Source organism: Mirounga leonina, unplaced genomic scaffold (genome assembly GCF_011800145.1).
Source record: "Mirounga leonina isolate KUSES-001 unplaced genomic scaffold, KU_Mleo_1.0 Mir_204, whole genome shotgun sequence".
Taxonomy (NCBI): Eukaryota; Metazoa; Chordata; class Mammalia; order Carnivora; family Phocidae; genus Mirounga; species Mirounga leonina.
The window spans coordinates 9,816,925-9,823,143 of NW_023270513.1; positions in this window are offsets into that span (position 1 = coordinate 9,816,925).

Consider the following 6,219-nt stretch of genomic DNA (forward strand, 5'->3'; position numbering starts at 1 on the left):
TGCACAGATCACCTCTGCCTGAAGGCAGTGGGAAGCCACCAAGGGCTCTAAGCAAGAGGCTCAGCTTAGCATTCTTAGGAAAAACATGGGTCCTCTTTGGGCTTCTTGCTGGCTATCGCTGTCCAGCAGAGAGAAACTGCTTTTGGCTAATGATAATGAAGTTAGTGGAAGAGCAGAGAGGAGGCACCTTCTGAAGTACAAGTTTCCAGAACTTAAATGGTAATGCCCCAAAAGGAAGAGATGATCTGTTATCTCAGAGAACCATGAGGGTGAAAGTATGAAAGCATGTAATCAAAAAGAACCTGGATTTTGGAGAAGTTGATCTTAACCTCAAGCCATGCTCAACCTTTTCTGAGTTCCACCTAGCAAATGATGACATGGTTGTGTGTGCTTCCCCCACCCTGAGAAAATGGAAGTGCTCTGCACAGGTGCACTTCTCACCCCTCCTCTTTGCAGGAGTTTGAAGTGGACCTACCCTCATCTTCGCAGACTGGGTTTGATGCAGAAAATCACAAACTTTGGCCTCAGGTTAGGGAACAAGTGGATGTACACAAATCTGCTTTCCTATTGTGAGAGAAGACCCCTCTCTCCTGGTGCTGCTGACCAACCCGAGCACTGGAGGCTACCTTTGTCCTAGTACGCCTTCTTATAAATGATGACCAGTGATGAAAGAGGAAAGAAGTCTGGGGCTGGTGGGAATGAACATGAATTCACACACCCTCCTCTGGCTATTACTTAGTCTATAAATTCTAAATACACAAAAGGCTGGGAGAGAGGCTGTGCTCCATATATAAAGAGAAGGAAGAGGTAGGGCTTTAAAAAACTATTACAGTCTGGGGAATGAAGCTTAGTATAGAAGTACTATCCTCAATCAACTAGAATACACACTTCAGGATCCCAGAGAATGGAGACTGAATTAAAAAAAAAAATGACTGAGCTCCTGGGTCTAAAACCTGCTTATGATAGAGTCACAGCAGCAATGCTAAGAGGACATTATTTCTCAGCAACATTGGGAAAATCAGAGAAAACAAGCAAAAAGATGCTCACATTAGGAACAGAAAAGCTCTATTTTAGATTGCTCTTTTCTTTTAAGAGAAAATGGCCTGTTTTGAGAGAGCCAAAGAACGCTAACTAAACAGCCTGGCATTTACTAAGAGGAGAGGGAATAAATACCAAAAAGTGCCCCACAGACTCACTTCTGACAGTGATAAATAAAAATGTACCCCATGCATTGCTAAAAAGAACAATTCTGATTATACTCTATAGGGAATGCTTCTGAAAAATATGTACTTCATTAAAATAAATACACTATAAAGGAACAGCATGTGAAAAGGCTGAGTTGTTTTTACAGAGGCAGTGGTGCCTGCAACATGTTTGAAAATATTTTTATTTTTCACTTGTTTAGCCAAAACACTTTTCTGCTCCTAATCCCATCAACTCATTCAAATATAGCTTTGACTATGCCTTGTTTGGTGTTTCTATAGAGAATATACCTCACCTTTATGCCACATCTCTCCATATTTGCCACCTCCTCTGGTGTTGGCCACTGCAAGGACACTACCCATGTGTCTCACAAAGCCTGGACACACTGAGAAACAATAAAAATAGTTAACCGTTCCATTAACTGCCTGGTAAGGACCATGTTGTCTCCCTCCATAAAAAAAAAAAAAAATGTATCCCTGAAGACACTCTACATGTGATATTCCTGAAATAGGAGTCCAATACTTTTATATTGTTTGATTCAAGTGGTAAATTTTAAAAAGCATTTGATTTTCAAAAGCATAAACAGTGAAAGCCTCCTATTGCCTTAGCAACCATATTAGGCAAACAAACTGCTCACTATTTCTTCCTTGACTTGGTCCTCCAAATCATTCCAATATCAATTTATGTAGGAAAACAAGTATAGCTGCTTTATATTTTCCAGAAGGCAGAGTTTTGCTGATTTGCTACATAGGAAAATGTTACATGGCAAAATGTTTTTATGGATTTTTACCAGAGTTTGAAATATAATTGTTACCAATGGATAGAAGTAAATGTTTTCCATAGCAAGAGTAAAGTGTCATGACTAAAACTTTGGAATTATAGCCAGAAGACCTAAATTTAACTGTAGTCCTGCTACTTGTTAGCTATATGAAATTGAGCCAGTTACTTAATCACTTATTTTCAGTTTCCTCAACTATAAAATGGGATAGTAACTACTTCAAAGGGAGGTCACCATGATTACATGAGATAATGCATATCAATGTTATTAGTAACCTATGCAATACTGTAGAAATATTAGATAATATTACTCAGCATCTTTATTTATAATGGGATGATTTTCAATTATGCAAAAGGATGGAAAGAAGACAAATGCATATGGCCAGATCGTTTGGTTTTCAGGGATAAGAGCCCAGTTGATTGAGTTCTCCTTCAGCAAAAAGATTTTGACCAATTATATTGTTTGTAAATGACTTGTGTCCATTGACTTGCCCAGAATCTAAATGGGCTTGTTAAGCAGCAATCTAAATTCAAATGATTGTGCTTATGTTTCCATAAGTAAAACCCATTTTTCATTTTGGGAAAGAAAGCATATATTTTATGATTCAGATGAGAAAGTTGTATTTACTTATCTCATGTTCCACTGATGCCTTCATAGTCATATTCATCTCTGCAATATATATAGAATATATATATATACATAATATTAAACAGATATATAGATATATAATATAAAATATATAGTATGTATCAGAATAGGCTGATACACAATGGAATATATACATTCTTCTTTGATAAATCACTTTGTCAGTAGCAAAGAAGTATCCTGACGTGCGTGTGTCACTCCACAAAGATAATAGCATTTGCAAGCTTCAATGGCAGATTCCATCCTATCATTCACATGACCCTGGGATACCTTCTTATCCTGGAAAACATTTTCCCTATATAAATATTTATTGGACATACGATTCTCATAAGCTCATTGTGAACATCCAATAAGACTACATGTAAAAGGGAGTTTTATATACTCCAAGGCTTTGTAGGTAGAAGGTGGTGTTAAAACAATGAATCATGGAACACTACATCAAAAACTAATGATGTAATGTATGGTGATCAACATAACATAATAAAATAAAAATATGATGATGATAAAACAGGTTGGGAGAGTTCCAAGAAAAATGTGTTGTAGTATTTGAGCTATGTGGGATGTTTGAGGCCAGTTAGACCAAGCTCTAACCCAGCTCACTGGAATGTCATACCTAAGCCTGATTTTAATATATTCAATGTTAACTTTTAACTCCCTTAGCCCATCAAAATGTCTTTGGACAATGCTTCATACCTCCAGTAAGTTCTTTTTCAGTTGTTTATATATATTATCAAGATCTGGTTGGCCATAGTTTTTTGTTTTTGTTTTTTTTTAATTAACCACTACCCTAAATCAAAGGGGTATGAATTTTAAGCACTGTGTATGCCAGTGCTGGGGATTAAAATGGGGGTAAGGCAGTGATCATATCCTTAGGCAGACACAACTGCAGGTTGACATTGTGATAGCATCTCCTACCACACCATATATGGCCAACCACTTTGTCAATATAAGAAATTAGACAGTTAATCCACCATTGACCATACTGCTTGTTAACAGTGGTACCTTTAACTCCATGTTGGTCTTAGAAATGTTTGATGGACAGGATGTGTTTGTTTCACGTTTCATTTTCTGTTTTGTCACTACACAAGGTACAGGCTGCTTCAAGGGGAAAAATTGGCTGTTTTTCTCATGCCTTAAGGGGGAAGCTGCTTTTTTAGCACTTGTCAGGAGCCTAAACTTTTAGAATTTTTGCCTTGGCATCAGGCACCAAGACTTCTCCTTTGTAAAACCAGGAGGGTGGTGACTCTTGACTTGGAAACCCCTATTTATTTGTTTGTTTGTTTAAGTACCTATTCTGTGACTGATTAGGAGCTGGAATACAAAGATGAACAAAATGGAAAGTCATTTTTATCAATATAATCCTGCTTGCCCCCAACAAATCAAACCTGTCAATTGGCAACACAATAGTAAACTGAACTCTTAGAGAGCTGGTTCTGCATCTTATTTTTATTTTTGTACACCCGAAACCTACATACAATTCCTGGTGACAAGTATGTGCTCAGTAAATGTTTAGTTAATGAAGGAAAGAATGAAGAAAATATTTGAAACTCACAAATGGAGCTATCAGTAACTGATAAAACTTATGTCATATGCCTTCCAGGGATATGTGCGAATTCAAGGAAAAAGGGTACCTACTACACCTCACTAGCTTGGAGAGAATATACTGGTGGCAATATAGCATAATGGTTAAGAGTATGGGGTTTAGAATTGGGCAGATCTGGCTTCAAATTACCAGTTTCTCCATTACCTGTGACCCTGAACAAATTGTGTAAGCTATCTGCACCTTAGTTTTTTCATCTGCAAAATGGGACAAGTAATACCAATCTCATAGGGTTGTTGAGAGTTTATATAAAATGGGGCATATAAGAAAATTAGCACACTGCCTGCCTCAAAGCAAGTGCTTATTGACATTAAACATACTTCTTAAAATCATACCTCAGGAAGATGCACTATGTATCTCTGGAGAAGGAACCTACTGGGCTCTCAGGATGGACCTGGACATCATCTGCCCAGAGGAAGCTCACTATTCTGGCTTGATATCTGCAGGTTCTTTGAAGCTGCCTGAATTGATTGATTGATTGATTGATTGATTGGGGGCAATGGGTAGATGGCTTTTGACTTTCTAGAAATCTAGTCCTCATAGTCATATAGAACAGATCCTAGAACAAAGCTCTTCTTGGGTATATTTTCCAATGACTGATTTCATCAGGCAGACCAAACCATTCATTTCTATTCACAGAAAGAAATTTAGACACCCTACTTCCAGGATAAAAATAAAACTTACCTCAACAACTGAAAATGAGAACAAGTGATGATTTGGTAACAAAAGTAAAGTGCTGTGGAGAAAGGAAAAACAAAGTAGACAAAACTCAATTGTGTTGGGACTTAGAGGCTGTGGCATGAAGGAATTATGGTCCAGACCCAGGGTCACCCCTTGGCAGAATTCTAAAACATCTTCTGTGCTTTTAAGCTCCATGAACTGGGCACTTCACATATTTCTAAGTCAATTTCTAGTCATGCATTTGCAGTCAGGACTCAGAGATGGATTTAGGTGAACAGAAGAGAGCCCAAGAAATGCCCCAATCTGAGAGTCTTCTATGTGCCAGGTTTTGTGCTAAGCTTTCCATATGCATTACAGATGCACTCCTCAGGTAATTATTCATAGGCTGTTATTAGCTCCATTTTTCAGATAAAGGAATCTTAGGATGGTTTAATGAGACAGCATCACAACTTTTGTGTGGCTGAGTGGGGATTAGAACCTAGTTTGTCTATAGTCAGAAACTGGGTTCTGCATATGACACAATACAGTTCTTAAACTAAAAGGATAAAATTCTAAAAGGTGGGATGCATGTATGAACAAAGCTTTGAGCAATAGGCCAACTCTTAAGTCTCAGAGCAATTTTATTTAGGCAGATGAAAAGAACATGTGGACTTCCATAAATAAAATACAATAAAATACAATCCCTTTTTACCCCCAGACTGCCCTTAGTGTTTTTTTTTTTTTTTAATAGAGTTCTCTCTGTAGATACCTTTCAATAAAACCTTTCTCTGACTTTTAGTGTGACTGTCAAAGCCCAAAGTACCTAAAAATATCTCCTATAGAGATATCAGGAGATAGGAAAGAAAAGTTGGTCTCCTTCTGTGCCAGTATTAATTTGAGAGAAACTTCAGGATTTATCAAGTACATAGATGCTTTATTGTTTCTTCCCTTGAATCCCTTTCACTCTTTCTGACTTCTGGAACTTAGTCCTCAAAAATACTGGGTAAGAGATAAAAGAAAACATGGATTTCTCTCCACCACAGATGGTTGTGACCCAGTCACTGACAGCTTAATAACAGAGTAAGTGGTTGAATTAGCTCCTTCACTACTTCTACCACCATATATCTTGGTGTTCTTTTAGAAACATTAAGATTCTCCACTAGCATTATTTTTCACTTCCTTTAGTCCCAGCCTTTTACTTTGTCTGAGGCTCTGGCCAGGGAGAGACAAGGGAAAGCCATAAAGGTGGGGAAGTGATTGAATACCCGGCAACTCATCCATGTTTTATTCATGTCTGAGCTGCAAGCATCTGTAGTATCTGACACAAAAGGGA